The 22801-nt window shown below is 46.1% G+C and overlaps 1 long non-coding RNA gene across 4 annotated transcripts; it reads right to left on the bottom strand.

The window, feature by feature from the left end:
• Nucleotides 1-4753: 4753 nt before the first annotated feature.
• On the bottom strand, nt 4754-11681 carry LOC142487237 (uncharacterized). 4 transcript variants are annotated; one of them, XR_012799171.1, is made up of 4 exons: nt 11546-11681; nt 10303-10492; nt 7177-8310; nt 4754-5001 (listed from the first exon to the last, which is right to left on the bottom strand). It is a non-coding gene; the product is annotated as an uncharacterized LOC142487237 (long non-coding RNA). The 4 variants fall into 4 exon arrangements; XR_012799170.1 differs by having other exon boundaries at nt 7177-7320; XR_012799174.1 differs by having other exon boundaries at nt 10450-10492.
• Between the last annotated feature and the right edge of the window lie 11120 nt (nt 11682-22801).

The raw sequence follows: 22801 nt of genomic DNA, 5'->3' as shown, positions 1-22801 counted from the left end.
ACAGCCGCGGTAGCTTTTATTTTAACACTTCTTGGTTATTTTGCGGTGGCTTTTTCAGGATGCCACGCGCTTGACCGCGTTCAAGGGAAGTTATACACGCATGCGCATTAATAATCAACAAGGTCCCAAAGAGAATTACACGCAGGCGCACAAATGTGAGACCAGGCTCGGGAAGATTAAAGCCACAAAGCCAACCATTTGAAAATTAATGGTTTGTGAGAGGTGTCGATAAGAACTTGAAATCCTTGAGCCTTGTCCTTGAGACTTGTGTGTGTGCAGACACATGTTGAGAAACGGAAAAAAATAACAAAAAACAACAACTTTTTTTTCAGACTTGAACTTCTAATTGAATGGGAAGTTATACACGCATGCGCATTCGTACTGATTGATTCTCAGAATATCAAGAATTGTTATGCAGACTTTTGTCGAGAAACGGAAAAAAAAAACTTTTTTGTCAGACTTGAACTTCTACAGTAATTGAATGGGAAGTCATACACGCATGCGCAGGAATGTGATGACAGGCTCGGGAAGATTCAAGCCAGAAAGCCATCCATTATACTGTACTGTAGATAAGAAGTTGAAATACTTGAGCCTAGTGTGTGTGCGGGGACGAGGGGGAGAGTGCTCTTTGATGGATTATCAGTTCAACAAAATATTTGCGCATAAAATGTTTTGCGCCTGAGTTTCTAGACGGTATTGCAGTATTGCAGACAGAGCTAAAAATCCGAGCGCTAACATAACGAAAACAGCACGAAAAAAAAAGAAAACAGACTGCGTCTGGCTGCGGTTATCAGAGCGTCGCGGCTTCAGCTGATTTAGAATAAAAGGCTGTCGCAGCTGTAAGAAAAGTATTAGAGTCCTTTATTGGACCAAGTCAAATCCACAAGATAATAGGAACAATGTAATTATTTCGGTAGATGCAGAAAAAGCCTTTGATAATGTTAGATGGGAATTTTTATTTGATATACTTCAAAGAATCGGAATATCGGGCATGTTTCTTAACATGATTGGAACTATGTATGAGGGTCCAAAGGCATGGATTATGGCAGCGGGAATACTCTCCCAGGAATTCAATTTATACAGAGGAACAAGGCAAGGGTGTCCCTTGTCGCCATTGCTATTCAACATAGCAATGGAACCGTTGACTATGTTCCTTAGGGACATGCAGACATTAAAGTTTTTAAATGGGAAATAAGGAAGTGAAGTTGGCTCTTTTTGCAAATGACCTTCAAATGTTTGTCTCTAATCCGGAAACAGCGGTTAAAAAAATATATGACACTTAATATCCTCCCAAAGGTTATCGTCAGGGGTGGTATCCAGTCCCGGTCTTCGGGATAGAGCATCGGCTCCAATGTTCAGGGGCCCCGACTTGTACTTCAGTGTGAACTAGTAGTTTAAGAGGTCTTCCAGCCATCGGTAGCCGGTGGCGACTTGTTTGGTGGACGTCAGTATGTACGTCAATTGATTGTTATCTGACCGCACCATTGAGTTTGTCCACGATTGTCCACTTAAGAGCAAGAAATTCCAACTTTTGGACAGGATAATTCTGCTCGCTGGGGGTCAAACTGCGGCTGACGTAAGCCACTGGTCGGAGGCCAGCCTGGTACTTTTGGTGTAAAACTGCACCTAGGCCATTGAGGCTCACATCTACATGAAGAATGTAGGGCTGCTCGGGGTCGGTGTACGCCAGAACGGGCACCTCCGTTAAGCTCCCTTTCAGGCCGTTGAATGCTGTTTCAAAGGCGACCATCCATTTGTCGCCAAACGGGGTTCGCGCGGAGGTGGCTTTTTGCCGGTATCCTTGAGATATATCTTGAGCAGGTTGTTCAGGACCTTTGCTCGGCTGAAATACCCTTCCACAAAGCGGCAATAGTAACCGCAGAAGCCTGGGAATGAGTGTAGTTCCACGATGTTCTCTGGTCTGGGCCAGTTCACCGCGGCTTCTATTTTGGCGGGATCGTTGGCAATTCCGTCCGCGGATACTATGTGTCCTGCAGCTCACAGGAGGCCAGAGCCTCCGCTGCTGGGAGCCTGGGGTGTGTCTGATCCGTCTGGTGAGCGCCTCCACCTGGACGGGATCCTACTATGTGGGATAGGCCCATGACAGGACCCAATACAGCAGAGAGTACAACACTGATGAGAATAACAGTTTACTGTGAGCATAATATAATGAACAATACTACCGCGTCCCCATCAACTAGGCTTCGCAGGGCCGTAACCCCACAGTGTCCTCCAACCAATGTCCACACCTGTTGGATGTGTCCCCACAGTACTGAGGTGTTCTGGGCACCTAACCTCCCCGGTGTCCATGGGAATTAGCCCACCTAAATGTGGGTGACAGCGCTGCCCACAAGAACTGATGGTGTTATAGTTGGTGCACTTGTAGTACCTTCCCAGGTGCTCCTATATCCGGGTATGGCCGGAAGATAGAAGAAAGGGATCTGTGAACCAGTGATGACGTCAGCGAAGCTATGTGGGGTGGCATCCCGCGTGGATGGTTCCATCATGAAGAAAGTCTCTCTTTCTCTCTCTGTGTGGTGATCTGGTGCCAGATCACTGATGCCAGGATGCAGCCGTGTCCCGGCTGTGTCCGTCACGCTTGTACTACAGGGGCAGTGTCCCTAACTACTGGGTCTGTCCCTACAGCAGCCACAAGCTGATGGGGAGTCGGGCGTAGCTGGGGCCTAAGGGGGTCTCTGGCCTAGTGCAGGGGTCACAGACACCTTGCACACACCTCCTGCCCTCTGGAATCCTATTTGCTCTTCTGCAATATGTGATACCTTGCCCCTGGGTATTCTGGGGGCTGTAGTCCCCGTGGAACCCTCACTGTAATGGCCACCACTCCTAGCACTCTACTGCGCATGCGTGCTTCTGAAATGGCCGTCGGCCTTGGGATCCACTGTGCATGCGCCGGATCTTGCGCATGCGTGATCGTATACAAGATGGCGGCGCCCTGCCTAACTACCCTCCCTTCACTCACCATAAGCGCGTGCACGTTGCCTCTGACACCCGTGCACCCCAGCAACACTCCCGGTATCCGCCAGATGAATCAGCGCGCATCCGCAGCACACTTGGAGGTAAGGGGTTGAACAAGGACCAATGGGGACCCTGGCACATATAGATATATGTTGCAGGAAAGGTAAGCACGCTCGCAGAGTTAGTAAAGAGTCTGACAGCACAAACAATAACATCAGGATACAGACACGACTGGCAACGCACTCACAGGAGTTGACGCAAAAAATGAAAAGCGTCCGGGAGTGCAGTAATGTCTGATACATCTGTAGGATGTGATAGCTTTTAGATGATCAACTTTCTAGTTGTACACAGATAAAATGAATGTGTACTTGAAGAAGAAAGCTATGAGGCTTGGAAAGCTCTGTACAGTATTATTTAATCTATGAAGAACTCTCTTATGTTGATCTGCTAAAAAGTATCACAACCTGGTGCGGATCTGTGTCGCTATGGTGCAGTTCAGCAATTATTTTTTTACTATGCTAAACCTACACCTCCCTAGAGCTGAACTTTCTGATTATACAATTCAGGATAAAATACAATATTGACCCGCTGTGTTCCACTAGGGCAAAACAACTAAACCAAACTCCTCCATACAGTACTGTATGCTCCAAAGACAATAACCTGCCTTACATTTCCTGCTAACTGTGTATGTTGAGTCTTTCCTTTGCAGCAGGTACATTTTCATTTTTTCCTCTGATTTAGCCACCCTGTCATAGCACAACATTTGCTTAAGTATCCTACAATGCTGTGTAGCATAATAGAAATTGAGAAACCAGAAAATATGACGGAGAAGTATGACATTAAAATGTAAGGTTGCTACATGTATTTGGAGAATTAAATAGGGGTGTTACCTTGTGAAAATATTTAACAGACACTGCTCTATTACATATAATAATATTTGAACATGTGTCCATTTTATGTTAATATTATTTTATGTTGTTTTGCCAGTTCTTTGTATCGTGCTGGCTGTTCAACAGTTTTCAACAGGTTCAATATAGTTTCATTATAAAGTAATATATTCCTCAGAAATCAAGGTGACCGGAAAAGAATGAGGTGTTTGAGCATAAGGACAATTCTCTTCATCAGTGTATAGCCATCTATCCTGCTGGCTACTAAGCTGCCCTGAATAACACATAAGCCCTGGTACCAGTGCAGGCAGTTAGAGTTAATCTGGGGGTTTCCTCTGCAGTAACGGCGACGCTGCAGGAGGAGGAGGGAGGGAAAAAGCTAAGTGGCGGCTTATGGGTGGCGAACTTCTCAAACCGGCCCTGGGTCTATTCATTTTTTATTTGGCATCGTAAGTCCATAGGTGCTATTTATCAAGCTCTTAAGATAATAGTATTGCTGTTAAACTGATGTTTAGTGGCAGGGCTGCCAACAGGAGACCACTAACCCCCAGTGGAACATAGTACTAGCCCCCGGGAATCTGCCTGCCTAGTAAAGCATTTTTAAAGTGTCTCTAAGCAATGATGCATCATTTTGTCCCTGTTTGACTGAGTGATCCATTTAATGGATACCTCAATAGGAGTGTTTGGAGGAATTATTGAGGTTTTATGCAATCTTATTGTCGGCTCAAAAGTAATCATTTAAACGCCACTACTAAAGCTGAGGAAATTGATACGAGCAGTTAATACTCCACTGGCAGGGATGGTGGTAACTCCTCCTATTGTTCTCCATGTGATTCATGATGCAAATGATTACTGCTTAAACAATCAAAATGAACACACAACACCTGATACACTGACGCAAAATGACACAATCGTTTTTATTTCGCACCAGGTTGTGGATCTTGGCACATAGGCCCAAGAACAAGGATGGTGAACCTGTGGCATGGGTCTTCATTTTGGACCTTAGGCTTCTGAGATGGCACTCTGGATGTCTGTTCTTCTCTGTGCCCTCCAGCTCTACCCTGGAAACAGAGGTTTAAGTGATGGGGACAGCTGAGCAGCACTGATGAGTGATGAGGAAAGAAGGAGGTTGCTGAAACTGGTTCAGTGAGGAAACAAAGTTCAGAATGCTATACTACATACTGTATACAGATGTAACAAAACACACAAAACCCCAGCAAGCTCTTTTTGGGAACCCCTGAGCCCCCACAAAATATATATGTACTGTATATAAGTGTCAAAAAGGAGAGCTATTGAGCGTGGCATATGTATACAACAAACGACAGAGAATCCCAATGCTAAATCCAATATGACAAAAAGTAAAATACTTATCTATTCTCTTGAAAAAGGGTCATTTAGTTTAACCCTTTGGCCAAAGTGTTGTAAGCTTGCGAGCCACGACAAGGCAGACTCCTGTTCGCAGGTCCTAACACTACCAGATAAAATACTAATATATCTCTATTTGGATTAAAATTTGTCATTTACCTCTATTACTTATTTACTGGGTATCTTTGTCATATTGGATGTAGCATTGGGCTTCTCTGTCGTTTGCTGTATACAGATGTAGTCAGACTTGCTGTCTCCGGTGCTGTGGCTGAAAAAGTCCTCGGCATTGGACTTGGGGGGGAGGTCTATGCTTCCGAATTGGACCCCGGTAGAGTTAATCCTCCAATGCCGCGACTATCGTGGTTGTGTGACTGCAGGTGTCCGCTGCACCAGAGACACTCTTGCTACATATGTTGTGACCAAGAATCAAGAGCAGAGCAGAAAAACATGCAGGGACAACCACCCCAGTGAATCATCAATTTAACAACTCCCTCCGGCACACCACCTCAAGGGAAGGTTCATTTCTGGCAAACGTCAAAAAAGATTTCCCATCAGTCAGAGTGTAGATAAGAAAATAAATAAGCTTAGAGTTTGTATGTAGAGATTTCTGATTAAAGCACTGCTCACCCTACTTATTACTTACGTAATATGCTGATAAGGGACAAGGGGGCAAGATTATGGTCGAATAATCAAAACTCTATAAAGCAGATATACCCAGGCAATTTTGTATTTATATATATTTTTTATACAACCAACGATAAATATGATACCATAAGTTAATCGAACATCAAAGCTCTTGATAAGAAATGGTTTCCCTACACTGCAAAGGGTAGGTTGGGACACTTGCAGAGACAGTATTGGAAGGAGAACGGGCATTGGGTGCCTGAGAATATTGGCAAATGCCTCTGTCGTTGGTGGGACAAGTACTCAGTGTGACGGGCAAGGGTAACCAGGCTATATAATAAAGGTTAAGCCCTCTGGTTACCCTTGGGGCCCGTGGGTCCCTGGCAGCTACCTAGCACTATAAGCCAGGGGCCAGGTATCATTACATGAAAAGTTAAAGTGACCCCTGCTTTTCCACGTTCCATGTTCCCTTTGCCCCAGACTCAGAGAGAACAGAGACCCCCTGCGGAGAGGACCCGTATGCTCTCCCAGACTTAGTGGAGCCTGCCCAACAGGTGGCAATGGGTTGACTGGGGGAAGCGGCAGAATGTCGGCATGTTTCCCACTGGTCAATTTGTATGTCCCGCTTACGGGGCATCCCGAGCCGGCTTGGCACGCCCCCTCATCTGACGTCAGCCAAGAGACGAGCCCCTGTTTCTATTGGCTAGTGGGATAGGGTTCCCACGCTCTGATTGGTCGCTTCTCCTACCTCCATACTAAGGATAGCTTAGCGGAGTGTATGTAAGGAGATGGCCGAGGCAGAGAACCAGACCATCCGGTGACTTGTGTCGATGAAGCGAAGGCGGGCTTTTCAAAGTTGCTCTGTTGCAAATAGCAGAGCAACCAGCTTTGTTTTGAAGCTAGGAAAGTCTGCCTCGCAGAGACTAAGTCCCGCCATTTGCGGCCAAGTTCTACAAACCGAACGTTGCGGTCGCGGCTAGGAACTGAAGCCGAAAAGAGGACCAGGAGTGCCGTGTATATCCCGGACAGGGTAAGCTAGTCCAAGCGGGCACCCTGCACCTAGGAAAGCCTAGATTCCCCCCCCCCCCCCCACACCCTCAGTAAATGTACTTTTACCTGTATATTGTGTAATTCTTCTTGCTGTACGTGGGTTTACCGAAATAAACTACATTGTTTCTACTACCTTGTTTTGCCTAATGAATGATCCCGGTACAAATATAAAAGGTGTTAAAAGTTCCTGGTCTCCTGTGACACTCAGTGGTTCAGGATATTGAAATGCTTAATTCAGAGGGAGTGTTCAGGGCACTGAACCAGTTTCACTCACTTCAAAGACAGCGGTCCTACTTTACATGACTAAGTTTCGTATTCAGCTCTTACTGAGCGTACTGACACATAGAACCAGATGGAGCCATTGCTTCTTCAGAGCGCATCTTCCAAATCCAAATGTGATCAACCTCTGAAATGATATCTGCATCAGGATACAGAAAATATATTACAATATATTACCATGTACTCTAATAACATAAAAGGCTTGGCCTGAACAGGACGAGAGGATTACTGTTTTCCATCAGGGAAAGGTTTAGTTATTGGAAATAGAAGACCTGTTGTGAACAAACATGGAAAGCTGAAGATTCTGCCACAGAGTACACGGACGAGGTATTTCATCAAAGTATCCAATTTACATAACTAATATGGAGCAAAACGTTTTACTAGATTTATCGATGAACAATTCCTAAAACTTACAATCAGAATTTTCTTTGATAAATCTGGTGCTGTTTCCCCCTCCCCATAAATAGTCACAGGAGACCCAATGTGCTCTTGGGTGAACGATGCTTTGTAAAAGGTACAATGTATTCGAGGCTCCTTGATTGAAGAAAGAAGGTTACGGGTGCCCATATCTGAAGAGGGGGTAGGTCCCCCAAAACGTCATATGTTTTCATACCTGCTCTAAATATTTTGCATAAAATCAGAGTAAGATTATGCTTCCTGAGTGATTCCTCTCTATGGTTTACTCTGCATACCAGCAGGTTTGGGATACTGTGACCATCGCAGACTGAGCATTATTCTGTATAAATACTGGAGTGACACATTTTGCACAAGCCAAGAACAGAGAACAGGTCAGGGTAATAAGAGGAGGTAAGTAATTAATGACATACTGGGCTCCGCAAAGGAATGAGACACTACTCATTTTCCCAAGTAGACTTTTGCTCCCAGAGACTCCACAGGAGACAAACATTAACTGAAGAGAGAACAATACTGACTGAAGATCAATGTGAGTCGGATGGACATCATCTGTTACCCAATGCTTTGTTATTTCACATTTTTGTACTACATGCTGAATGCTGAGCCGTTCAGTTGTAAGTAATGAGAATCCTGCCCAGCAATGTATTTGGTAATCTCAGTATCCCACACAGCGAGAAGCGTTGGCACAAATGCAGCCTTGCTGTTTACAGGTTACCTAGTAGCAAAGAAAGAGAGAAAGCACAACATTTATTTAACAAAGGCTAAAAAGCTTCTTAGAATCACATCCAGCACCTAGGAGACTCAAGTTGGGGTCACTGGAAACCATGTACATTAAAAGGAGATTGATTAGCCTAGTAACAGATGATCAAAATATTTGTACAACTGAAGAATCGCCAGTCATGTCACCAAACAGAGATCTGCTGTTTCTGTTTAATTATACTCTAGACATTGATCATCTTAAGGACAAGGTCTATGGGGATATTATGGAACTAAATAACTGTTTCACTGCATGAATAAGATGTCACCATCTCAGGCAATAGTTGTATTATGTGTTCAATATTCTAGTTTTTTTGTTATCAAAGTCTGGAGGCTACAAAACTGGAGTAATACTGGCAATAAAATAAAATATCCTTTTTTGTTCAATGGCATAATTTTTTTTTAATATATATTTATAAAATTAAGTGCTGTTATCTATACTTGTGCACAGCTGGGAGACTTTGATAAACATTCACAATTTGCATTACCCAGTATACAGCAAATATTTATTTATACAGGTAATTTATCAACTTGAGTCTGCCACCTTGCATCTCTGTATACATTTTTAAACAGTCTTAGCAGATCAGGGTCATAACAACCGACACTGACAAAGAAAAAGGGGGAAATTACAAGATTACAATCTTACATTCATGTTAAGGGTTGAAGGAGCGGCTCGGTGAGTAACAACGCTGACTTTGAAGTAGTTGAGCCTGGTTCCAACCCTGGTGTCAACTCCTTATCACCTTGGGCAAGTCACTTTATCTCCCTGTGCCTCAGGCACCAAATATAGATTGTAATCGCTATGCGGGGAGGGACTCATATAGTACCTGCAAAATCCTATATACAGCACTTCTTTTATTTGAGACAAATATTACTAGGTGCTTCACCCTCCTGTCATTCATTATACAGAAGCCATTCTCCAAAGCAAAACAAAATGACATTATCACATACTTATTAGCTGCCCTGGCATCAATTCAATGCCAAAGCCTGGAAAAAATGATACCAGCTGTCACTGATATTTAATATAAAGTTTGTTTTACATTTTGTCTTCTACTCATCGCAGAATATGTTGGCACCTTATACATTTCATTTTATAATAACATCAAATAATAATTTTGCCATCCAAATACAAAATGGCTTATCCATTACTTAAATAATGCCCAAATCACTAGAATAGAAAAGATTACGGGGCGGGTTTATCAGACGTCGGTACGGGTCAGCGCACCCAATGTGGCTTTCACTCCCATTCAAGTCAACGGGTTACCACCGGATCGGGTGCGCAAACTTGTACAGTCGCTGGATGAATCTGCCCCTAAAGGGGAGATGTATCGAGGCAATTTTATCCAAAAGGCATTTACATTTTGCTCCTGTTTGCATTATTGAAAACAATGTTGCCCCGTTAGCACCAGATTGTGAGTTACCAGGTGCACATATTATAACGATACATATCAGGTTTATATGACTTTCTTGCTCCACATTTTCCTTTCAGTTGCGCCACAAGAAAAATCCACTAGGGCTTAGATGACATGCTCCTCTCTGCTCCGCAATCTGCACCGCATGGAAGAAGCTGGACAAACACGCTTTGTACCTATGACATGACATGCATCAAACAATGGAGCAATTGTGCCAAAACACACTTTCCTACGTGCTGACACATCTCTCATAGGAGCAGATCCAAGAGCTGCGCTAGTGACGGACAGAGGAGGGGAGGAGGAAAGAAATGGAGGAGAGGGGAGGAGGAAATAAATGGAGGGAGAGGGGCAGTTGGTGGAGCTTGCCCCAGGTGCAAAAATACCTAGCTCCTCTTATCTGCAGGGATGGGTTTGCTAAATGCAGATGGAGATCTCTTGCCTCCAGGAATGATGCACATTTCACTCTGTAGTTTTGCCCTTTTTCCTATACAGTAAATGCAACGTAGTGAGCGATTCACCCACGCCAACCCTGCACTTACTGGGTACGTTTGTTTTCTCTCCCATGCTTTACTAAAGAAGGGGTATGTTTTTCATCTTTATATCACGCCACACACTTCTGGAGGGCCTCAGTCTGAACTCCTTCTATCCTTGGCCCGGTAAAACAATCCAAGACCTTTTATGCTTACTTTTCACTCTGGAATTGTTGATTCTGCTGCAATGTTAATCTCCCTGAATGTACAGTGAGTGAGAGATGCACTTTGTAATATATTAAGAAATATTTGTTAAAAAAAAAATAAGACGGTGACATGTTGCCATGACAATGTGGCATCACGTGATGCCTCGGCGCTATAATGCATCTCGTTGTCATGTCAACTTGATGCCGCGTGACGTCACGGAGTGGCTCATTGTTATGGCAATGTGTATTACGTGACGTCGCACGGCCATGTTAATAGAATTTGGAGGGGAGGATTCAGCCAAAGGCAAGATAAATAAATATATAATAAATAGATCTAAAAAAATGTTATCTCCACACAGAGCCACTGACCCACACACCCAATGACCTACACACAGGGAGCCACTGTCCCACACACCCACACACACACGGAGCCACTGACCCACACACACAGAGCCACTGACCCATAACACCCACACACACAGAGCCACTGACCCACACACCCACACACACAGAGCCACTGACCCACACACACAGAGCCACTGACCCATACACCCACACACACAGAGCCACTGACCCCCACACACACACAGAGCCACTGACCCCCACACACACACAGAGCCACTGACCCACACACAGAGACACTGACCCACAGAGTCACTGACCCACACACCCACACAAAGAGCCACTGACCCACACACACACACACACACACACGCACACGCACAAACACACACACACACACAGAGCCACTGACCCACACACACAGAGCCTCTGACCCAAACACACAGAGCCACTGACCCACACACACAGAGCCACTGACCCACACACCCAGGGCCACTGACCCACACACCCAGGGCCACTGACCCACACACCCACACACCCAGAGCAACTGACACACACACACACACACACACACACACACACACACACACACACACACACACACACACACCCACACACAGAGCCACAGAGCCACTGACCCACACACCCACACAGAGAGCCACTGACCCACACATACACAGAGCCAGTGACCCACACATACACAGAGCCAGTGACACACATACACAGAGCCACTCACACTCACTGTCTCTCTCTGTGTGTCCTACCTGTCACTGTGGAGCATGGGGGGGGAGGGGAAGCCATCTTGACTGGCAGCAGGACCTCCCTGCTGAGGCTCCGCTGTCACTAACCCCGCCCCCACCCTCTGCAGTCAGACCGGCCTCCTCTCTCTCCCTGCTCTCCTCTCTGCCTGCATTCTGTGCTCTCTGCTGCCCCCTGCTCTTATGGCCAAATCCGGAACAGCCACAAAAAAACAGGACATTTAAAAAAATGCGGGGCAGCCAGGACAGCCATTAAAAAATTGGGACTGTCCCGGCTAAAATGGGACACCTGGTCACCCTACCTATCGGGCCTAATTGGAAATCCATCACTGGCTATGCTTAGTCAGCGCGCCCTATATGAGATAGGTTGTGTTGTTTCCTTTTAATGGGAGGAGTGGCTCAGTGAGTAAAGACACTGACTGGCACTGAGTTGGGGAACCTACTTTAATTCCCAGTGTCGGCTCATTGGGACCTTGGGCAAGTCACTTTATCTCCCTGTGCCTCAGGCGCCAAAAACATAGATTGTAAGCTCCACGGGGCAGGGACCTGTGTCTGCAAAATGTCTCTGTAAAGCGCTACGTAAAACTAGCAGCGCTATACAAGAACATGCTATTATTATTATTTTAATCCTGTTTTTGCTGGTGAAAGCTGTTTATGTTTTAAAAGAATGCAAATGAAAAAACTGGTGCGCTGATATATTCACCCCAAAGTATGTACAAAGAATGAAACTGAGTGATTTAAAGAAAATTGTATATTTTACTATGTCCATGATTAATGGGAATTAGTGTGTAGGAATGAACCTGGAATGGGTCTTCTAGAACTTCTGTGTATATAAAGATATGAATGGCTAAGAATAGCCCATAAAACAAAAAATATATGTAACGGGTATTCCCCCCCCCCCCAATCGCAGATATAGTGTGGGGGTGCAGGGAACATACGATGTTACCAGGTGTGGTGCTTTACCTGTTGGCTCGCAGGAGGGCTGAGCTTCCACCACGGGGAACATGGGGCAATTATACTAGGGGTAATCACTTACATCGGTGCAGCGCCTCCACCTGCGATGGCTCCCACCAGAGGGGGAGTGGTACCTCGCAGGACAATCACAATAATCACATACACGGTGAGGTATAATAACTAATACTATTTACTTAGGAACATAAGATAACACATATCATGACAATACCAACATAACCGGTGTCCCTCTCTAGAGGAGACACTTACTACTGCGTCGCGCAGGACGCTTCCTTAACACAGGATGATCCCACCCCGTGTCCATAAGATCCCCACCCAATGTCCCGCACTCTTGTCGAAAGAAGCAAAGGGGTGACTGCGCAGTCACAATTACACTAAGGGCCCGTTGGTGCACTTATGACTGTATAGTACTTGCCGAGCACTCCGGTACTCGGATCAGCAACAACTTCACAAAGGGTCAGACGTGCGATGAATCCGTCTGATCCCAACCTGGAGATATTCTCTGTGGCCCCGACTTGAGCCCGAACTCCTTCACTGGAACCGCAGCATCCGCTGAGTCCCTATCTAACACTATAACAACGTGACTCACACTGTACTATAGGCCGTCCCTATAGCACAGCAACCTTAAGTGGCTCAAGGAAAACTCCTAGGGCATACATAGTTGCCTATCCTATGCAGGTAGGTCCCTGCACCCACTCTACTCATAATACGGCCCTGGGCCATGGCTTCCCGGATTGGTTACCGCTATGAACCCACCCAGTTGCCTCATACTACGTGCAACGCGGACCTGGGCTATGGCTCCCCGGATTGGTTACCGCTATGAACCCCCCCAGCTGCCTCACGCCACTTGCAACACGGACCCTGGGCTATGGCTCCACGGACTGGTTACCGCTATGAACACCCCAGTTGTCTCACGTCGCTTACCTCATCTAATTCCTGCAGCAACGCTCTGCAGACTAACACTCAGCCCACTTGTCCCTTTCTATTCCCCAACCCTAACTACAGTAAGTGACAGGGTCCCTATCCTGAGGCTATCCCTGGCAACACTCACTAACCTGGTGGGGAATCAGGGCTAACTTGGACCTTAGGGCCGCTGGCCTAGTGCAGGGAGTCCCTGACTCCTGCACCCCACCTCCTTCCCTGGGCTGCTCCTGACTCTCACTGATAGCGTGGTCCAAGCCCGCGAAATGTATCTCTTTTCTGTCCAGGGCAGTCCTGCAGCCCTATTGGCTCCTATGAGGCACCTGGTGCCTCCCTCACTAGGCCCTATGGGAATTGTAGTCCTGGGGCGCCTGTAATTACATTGGGGCCGCGTGCGCGCCTTCCATGCGCCTGCGCGAGTCCCTAATGGCCGCCTCAACCTTTCCCTGCTTTCCCCTACACTCGCGTGACTCTCTAAGGGCTGTCTGTACTCCCTACCTACTTCTGCGCATGTGCGACTCTCTCGGTCCGCCGGGAGCTTACTGCGCATGCACGTACCGGCGCGACATGGCGGCGCCCTGCGCAAGAGCCGCCAGAGATCTCCTGCACTCCGGTGCGCTCCCTCCTCGGCCCCCACCCTCCGAAATGGCCGTCGGGTCTGCCGCTGGCCTCCAGCAGTACCCGCCATCGGTCCTGGCCACGGAGGCTCCAAGGGAGGTCGCAGGGGGCAAAGGGTGACCTGGCTACATATATATTGTAAATAGACTAAATTTACAGTATAATCTCCCAATGTTTCTCGAACACCTTCTTAATTTAATTCGCTGCCCCATTATATTTTGTGATGAATAAACAGTTTTCTTCATCTAGTTCTTTTGACCCCTGATTAATTTTTGGTTCTAGTAAAACCTGTCTTTCTTGTTCCCTTACTTTTCTCAACGCCTCATCCAGTTTTTCGCTTGTAAAAATGTATTGCGCAGTAAAAGCGCTTGCTCTTCAAAGTCTGCGTCTTTAGAGCAAGTTCTTCTAATTCTTAAAAATTGCCCGTAAGGGATATTGTTTTTCCAGGCTTTTGAGTGGTTGCTTTTAAAATCAAGATAACTTTTAGAATCAACTAAACTAGATCTAGATAGTTAATAGTGCTCTTATGGTGTTTATATGTAAAATGCAAATTAATATTATTATTATGGAGGTATAGAGAAAATTTGTTCAAATCTTCTACAGTCCCTTTCCAAATGATTAAAAGGTCTATAAATCTTCTGTATAAAAAATGTTTTCGGCGAAAGGGTTTTTATTCCAAATGTTCTCATCTTCCCACTTACCCATAAAAAGATTAGCAAAGCTAGGGGCTAATTTCGTCCCCATTGCTGTTCCGCATGTTTGTAGATAGAACTTCCCCTCAAAAATAAAACAATCACCTTCTTTCGGGTCCGGAGAGGAGGCAGTTAGCACCAGACAGCCGCCGCAGCAAGCAGCAAAGAAGCAAGGCAGTGGGTCAACTGAGGAGACCACCCTGGAGACGTCCACTCCACCCTGGAGCGCGCGTCACTCCCACGCTGATTCTTGGGACAAGAGGAGGCGGGACCAACCGCGCGCCGACCTGCACGTGTCACGGAGGTTGAGGGGCAGAGTTGAGAACACGCGTCAGCTGGGAGGCTGGCCGAACGCACCCGACGTGCGTCAGAGATGGGGGCGGGGTCCGAATCCACGGGCGGGGAATCAGGACGCGCAAGGTCCGTGCGCGTACTAGGACCACGAAACCGTACATCCTGGGTGTCCGTCACGGAAGGCTTGTTAGAGTGAGGAGATGGTCTGCGACCGCCAGGATGGCGAATCCTCACACGAATATACCTGGGATACTGTGCCTGGGAAATAGGCTAATTTAAATTATTTTAATATAATTAACATATGTAAATGGCCTTAACAGGCCTTTTGTGGATCTTTTGCACGTTTTAATCAGTAACGTTTGTAAAAAATGAACAATATTCTATTTAAATAAGTAAAACTTAACTAACGTTACAGTATGTCATTCTTTGTAGTGCATACGCGTTACGGTTAGCATTTTTGCTAACATTACGTTAAATAGCCTAACAGCGCGAGAGGGCCTGAGGGAGAGAACTTTTGAAGGTGTTGTTCCTGATAACAACTATAGGTGGCGCATGAGGAAAGGAACTGGCTCCATTTAATATCAGTCTGTTGTGTGGCAGCTTCCGAGCAGACTGTAATTATATGTCTTTGTAGTCCAGGTGAATGTGCTGTGTATAATTATACGCACACATGTTCAATTGTACAGCAAGCACATATTCTTGTAATGCCTAACAGATGCATTATTTCCTTTGCATGCCAGATACGGTAACGTTTCCAACCTTAAGGTTATACAGGCATACCCCGGTTTAAGGACACTCACTTTAAGTACACTCGCGAGTAAGGACATATCACCCAATAGGCAAACGCCAGCTCACGCATGCGCCGGTTAGCACGTCCTGAACAGCAATACAAGCTCCCTACCTGTACCGAAGCTGTGTGCAAGCGGGGAGACTATAGAGCCTGTTACAAATGCGTTATTTACATCAGTTGTGCACGTATATGACGATTGCAGTACAGTACATGCATCGATAAGTGGGGGAAAAGGTAGTGCTTCACTTTACTGTAAGTACATTTTCGCTTTACATGCATGCTCCGGTCCCATTGCGTACGTTAATGTACAGTAAGCTGATGTACACAGGGCAGGATTGGTGAGAATTACCTTGATACATTGACCCTTTGACACGCGTGCTTGAAATGCCTATCAAAGCAATCATTTTATGGAAATAAATTAATCTCTGTACCTTTAAACATTATTTTGAGATTAATGTATTATATCCATTAATTAACAATATAAATATATACTTATTTTTGAAATGCCTCTTAAGCATCAATTTTACAGCAACAAATGTATATGTATTTATATATATCCATTAAAGAATATCACTTGTGAGCACATTCACATGTCTTGGACAGGTCTGCAACCCTGCCTTTCACCATTATTTCCTAGCATACAGTGCTTCCACTGCAGCAATGGATTCTGGGAAACAATATGCAAATGAGCACACAATGTGTCATCTTTTGCCTGGAAAACCGTTTACATGGAGCCCATATAAGTAAAAGCAGTGCTGTTCACACAGCTTTTAAGCACAGCATGGGATTAGATGCAAAGCCAGTCAACCCACTCACAGACATTTTTTTCCCCCTCCCTGTGAACCCAAGCCACTTCAGTGGCTGGATGCTTCCCCATGAGACTGTCCTCCTGAAGTCGAACAAGTCCTTGTAACATTGTCCCAAAAAATCTTCAGCCAGTAGACCTAGGTCTTCGGGGTCTTTGACACCGTCCTCCGTCAGGATTCGGAACGCCCATCTCTTCCTCCCTTCGGCCAAAAGGCCCGCAAGAAAGTCCGAGTCTTTGTCGTTTTCCCTCCAACGAGGGACGTAGACTATCCGTAGTGCGTGGGTCATGCCAAAGCACCCCAGCCTGGATGGGCCGGGCGGGTTAAAAAATTTCACCCCCCCCCCCTTAGCCAGAAGGCCCAAGAAATGGCGTGAGTGAAGGAAGTAAATTCTTCGAATCCAGGGTCCGATGCTGGGAACTGTTTGACGTACCAGGGCTGCAGCTGCAGAAGGGCATAAACTTGCCCACAGTGCGCTACCCACAGTCAGTACTCTACTAGGAATCCCCCCCCTCTGAATCTTTACAACAAGATTATAACAATACATAAATCATTTTCCAAAAGAAAAAAAAACTGCGACGTGTACAACAGCGCAGTGCATAACCCACACATCTCTCGTACATTAACTTTTATTAATATTTTCCCAAAAGTAAAAAAAAACTGTGACGTGCAAAACGGCGTAGTGCATTATCTATACATATGTCATGCGTTTAGGTCAATACATGTCATACATACAGTACATCATCTCAAACTTTATCTGCACAGAAAAAACTTTTGGTGGGAGGGGGCTTAGTCCTCCTCCTCAGGGCCGTCAATGATGGAATTGTCTTTGAGCAGGCTATGAATCCGCCTGCGACAGTCCTGTACCGACATCCTCTTCTTCCTCTTGGTCAAACGTTCCCTGACGAATAGCAAAACGTCCTTGAAACAACACATTAGACGCCAACCGGTTTCGATTGTGTCCTCTGTGTGTGTTCCTGAAAGAAGTCTGTGGAACACTGAATAGTACATAGTGATCTTCCTCGGTATACAATCCCTTAGTTCAGAGTCCAGAGTTCGCATCAAGGCCCGTGCAAAGGGGCAGACCCAGAAGAGGTGAAGAACAGTTTCCTCCACTGGGTTGCACCTGGGGCAGTGCTGCACGAGGCTAAGTCTACTTTCATACTTATCAGCCCTCACGGGGAGTCCAACGTGTATGGCTCGCCATGCAATGTCTTTATGCTTGTTCATTACTCCTTTCGATGCCACATTCCTTCACACGTTTCAAAAGTGTTGGGGTGGAGTCCTGGGACCAACTCTATGATGTCCTTTGCCGTGATCATTTTGTAAATGACCTTGGGCTTCCACAGATCTGGTTTTACTCCATCCAGTTTGTTCTTCCGCTCAAACTTCGTCACGTCCTTGTAGAACCGGGGCATGTGCCAGTTGTAAGGGGTGGAGCTGTCCCACTTGTCCCACCCCAGTGCTCTCCAGAATGGGAGGAGTAGGAATTGGGACATGGAGTAGCCAGAAGAGTCCTTGTCGCAGTTTCTCAGAGTGATTCGCACGCAGTTGCTTACAAAGAAAGCACGCAGCATAGTAGGGATGTCAGAAATTCCTTTAACCCCCTTGTGCGACTCCTTGTACATTAGTTCACGCTTGCCTCTTTCCATGTTGGCACCCCAGATGAAGCGGAACACTGCTATGGAGATTGCCTCAGTTTCTGCTCGAGAGTGGCCATGCCTGGGCCATGTACTACAGAACAGGAAGAATCTCGTTCTGCAGCACCAGTTTTTTCCCTATATGGTGACGGGTCTGAGGTGCCACAATCCAAATTTCTGCTTCACTTTGTTCAGTATTTCATTCCAGCTCTTCAGGGCTGCGCCTTCGCTACCCACACCAAACCAGACGCCCAGGATTTTTTATAACGCCCAAATAGCTTGGTCTCTGACTTCCCGCAGTTGACTTTTGCTCCTGAATCTTTCCCGAAGTTCTCACACGTCCGGATGAGCATCTTCACCGACTGGCTATCTGCGCAGAAGATGGTGACGTCATCCATGCACTTCACGTCTCTGGGGTCCTGGCGTGTCGATCCCTCTGATCCCTGCATCTCGTCTGGTGCACGGGGCGAAGAGCTCTATACAACAGACAAAAAGGAGAGGTGAAAGAGGGCAACCTTGCCAAACCCCTGAGAGTACAGGGAAGGGGTTATTCTTCCATTCGTTCATGATCGCCACACTGCAAATGTCAAGGTACATCAGGTTAACATAAGAACAGAACATCTCCCCCATCCCATACCCCCGCAGCACCCTGCCCATGAAATTGTGGGAGACACGGTGAAAGGCCTTCTCCTGGTCCAAGCTGACCAGGGCCGCATGTACGCGGCGGTCTTTGATGTACAGTAGTGGACTGTGTCTCTGATTAGGGCGAGGCTGTCTGTGATCCTGCAGCCTGGGATGCCTCATGTCTGGTCTGGGTGGATGATCTGTTGGATGACCTTCTTTAGTCTGTTTGCCATTACTTTAGCTAGGATCTTGTAGTCCTCATTCAGGAGCGAGATGGAACACGAGTTCTTGAGGTCGCACCTCTCCCCCTTTAGCTTGTACAAGAGCGTCAGCATTCCTTCCCTCAGCATTGGTAGTATCCTGCCCTCTGCTTCCATCTCCCTGTAAAGCTCGAGCAGGTCTGGGCCGATCAGTTCCCACAGCTTTGTGTATAACTCAGCTGGGATGCCATCTCCGCTCGGCATCCTACCCGTCTTAAAGGATTCGGTTGCAACTCCTCAAACATCAGGGGGGCGTTCATCGCTGCTTTTCCTGCCGGGTCGATGGTATTTGTAATCCCTGATAGAGATTTGTCAGCTTCGTCTCTCTGTCTGATGCTTTTGGGGAGTAGAGGTCCTCATAGAAATCCTTAACGACGCCCATGATTTCCTCCTTCCCCTGCTGTACGATGCCGTCTTTGTCACGTAGCTCCTTTAGGGGCGTGTGGGCAGAGTGGAGTTTCTTGAAGAAAAAGGCGTTGCATTTCTCACCCATCTCCAGATTCTCCACTTTGGTACGGAAGATGATTCATCTGGATTCTTCCTCAAAGTGTCTTTGCAGGCTCTCTTTGGTCTCTTCCAAGTCCTCATCCACATCCCATCCACAGCGTCTGAGGTCGTGCAAGGATTGCAGCATGCGTTGCAGGCCCCAAAACTCCCCCTTCCTCTCACACACCAGGCGTCTGCCTTTTGCCTGCAGGAAGCAGAGGATCCTTATCTTCGTGAATTCCCACCACTCTGCAGTGCTGGAGAAACAGTCGTTTTCCTCTATCCATGCTGTTTATGCAGTTCTCAGCTCCTCCACAATCTCTTCTCTTTCCAGCAGGGCACAGTTCAGCTTCCAGGATCCTGGCCCTGGGGGGAAACCTCCTCCCAGACACCCCTGGAAGTGAATGGCCCTATGGTCGGAGAAGTCTACTGCGACCATGGAGTGCTGTCTGTGCTGTACAGGCTTGGTGGTGAGCAGGAAGTTAATCCGAGAATGCATGGAGCTGTTCTGGTGGCACCAAGGGTAGTTTACGGCGCCCGCTCCCATGGATCCCACCACGTCGTTCAGGGATACCTGATCATCGCCAGGTGTAGCCTGGACGTCCCATCAATCTTTGATATTCTGGGGACGTGCCCACCCGCCTGAATCGTGCAGTTGAATCGTGCCCATCACCACTGCCCTGGAGGTTGCGAGCCAAGGGCACAGGTGCTGGAATAGTTCCAAGCGCTCATTTCTCCGGGGGGGGGGGGGGAGGGGAAGCATACACATTGATGCCTAACTAGCTCCCCTGCCCACGAACTGTCTAAGACAAGAAGTCTGCCGCAGACAAGCTCGTGGACAGAATCAACAGTGAAACATCCCCCCCAATCAAAATGGCTACAACTGCGCTCCTGCACCCGTTCCCCCCAGACCAGTAGGAGGGGCCGTGAGACCCCTGCCCGCTCAGGTGCCTGTAGGACCAAGAAAAAGGGTTAGACAGACATGCAGTACCACTACTTTTTTTAAAGCGATTTACACCACTGTACTAATTATACACTATACAGATACAATGGGTGAAAAGTGACTTACAGTATAAAGGTATGAAGGGTTGTGGGAAATACCAGGTATAGAAACGGCATAAGATTGACCTGAGTACTAGAAAAATAGAGTCTAGGAATTTATCTCAACCAAAAGGTAAAACCTAATACCGGAACCGACGCTGGGGAGATAAAGTCGATGAGCTCCTTCCCTTATATCACTTCCCCCCTCCCTTCTTACCCTTTCCTCCCCCACCCCCTCTCTCTTCTATTCTTTTTCACCCCTTTAAAGTAATAAAGCACTTAAAGACTTTGAAGGCAGCTGTCTCCTGATTGGAGGCCCAGAAGTATTTAAATGTTCTAAAGCTAAGATGAAGTTGCTGTTGGCTTTAATGAAATCGCTTAAGACCTTATGACCAGAATTTATGTTTAAATACCAAAAAAGATAGTTCTATTGTTCAGATGAAATCTATGTACATTGTTCTTCCTGTTTCAAAGTCATGATGTGATACCACAAAAAAACAATAAAAAACGTTTGAAAAAATAAATAAATAGATACTAAGTGTAGAAGACAATAAAACTCAGCAACATCTTTTAACAACATAACCTTCTATATTAAACACACCAAACACACCAGGACTGTTAAAAATACCATACATGTTTTGTGTTTGGTAGTTTCTTTTCACAGAATCTGTGAACACACAGATAGCAGGACATACAGGAGCTGATGGGCGTCCACCACCGCAAACCAGGAGCAATCCCTCACCCCCCTCCCAAAACACACCCTGGGGTAGCAAACTGCGCCCAGGGACCGCGGTGGAAGCTTGCAGCGAAAAACTATGGCTGAGTAAAAGGCTAAAGCAAGGCTTTAATAATATTAGTGGGAATAGAGGCGATACTAGAGTTTAGGTTAAAATAGTAACGTAAAGCGTAAATGTACAGTTGCAATAAGCGATGTGCCTCAGCAACTTTTGTGAGGAAGTAAAGTGTTACAACAGTTAATAAACAATTAATTAATTAAAAAAGACAACAACAAAAAAGAGTGCTGTGGCTGTGTTATCAAGGCTGCAAACAAGGCACGAGGTTATGAGCAAGGGCATTCGAATGTGTGGCAGCAGTGGGAGCTGGTACTGTAGATGCATTTGATAAGAGGCTGAATGTGGGTGATGTATTGTAGGAATGAAGTGTCAAGCAGGACACAAGGGCAATGAGTTTGGAATGTAAGGAGTATGGCGGGTTTAGATTTGTACTAGAGAACTTTCGTCTTTGGGTGATGCTGGAAGATGAGAAGATAAGAAGTGCTGTTTTGGGTGTGCTTTGTTTAACACAGCATTGAACTCATTTGAGAGGGTACAAGAAGCTGGGAGGTTGGGGAATTTGGAAGTGGTATATTGTTTTGTGAGCTTGCCAAAAATTATAGGTAGACGTATTGTGTTTTGTAAGATTGTGGTCCCTCCTATTGATTTTAGCTTCCCTCCAACTTCTAGACTTTTCTTTGCTCATAGCATATTCGATCCATACTTTGCTAATATACAGTATGTATTCCACAAGTGATTCACATACTGCAGGGGTTCTCAACTCCAGTCCTCAAGACCCTGAAGCAGGCTCTTCGACAGAGCCACTGATTGAGCCACCTGTGCTGAAGCAGGGATATCCTTAACTTGACCTGTTGGGGGGTCTTGAGGCCTGGAGTTGATAACCCTTGACATAGTGTAACATTTCTTTTAAATAAAAAAAACATAAAGTACCTGGAGTATTATATATTGTCCTCAGTGTGCTGATACTTGCAGATATATTCTTTAATCTTGCATATATGGGGAGCATATCTACAAGCAAGTAAGACAGTATCTACACCAAGAAAGTGGAGCTAGTGAAAGCACTATAAATATATTTCTGCATGCTGAATTTAAAGAGACAGAAATGAGGAATGGGGAAAATCAGCAGATTAGATTGCAAGCTTTACCTGTATTAGAGATACTTTACCTGTATTAGAGAGGGGGGAGTAGGTACTGTCCACAAGCAGCAGCGGGGGCCGAGCGGGAACGCGGATAAAGGGACTTTCATTTTTAATTTTTACTGTTATTGTGTGTGTGGTGTTTAGTATTATTCTTTGCATCAATTATGTGGTCATTGTGACTAATT

Source organism: Ascaphus truei, chromosome 1 (assembly GCF_040206685.1).
Source record: "Ascaphus truei isolate aAscTru1 chromosome 1, aAscTru1.hap1, whole genome shotgun sequence".
In the NCBI taxonomy this organism is placed as follows: domain Eukaryota; kingdom Metazoa; phylum Chordata; class Amphibia; order Anura; family Ascaphidae; genus Ascaphus; species Ascaphus truei.
This window is presented reverse-complemented; position numbering and strand designations above follow the sequence as displayed.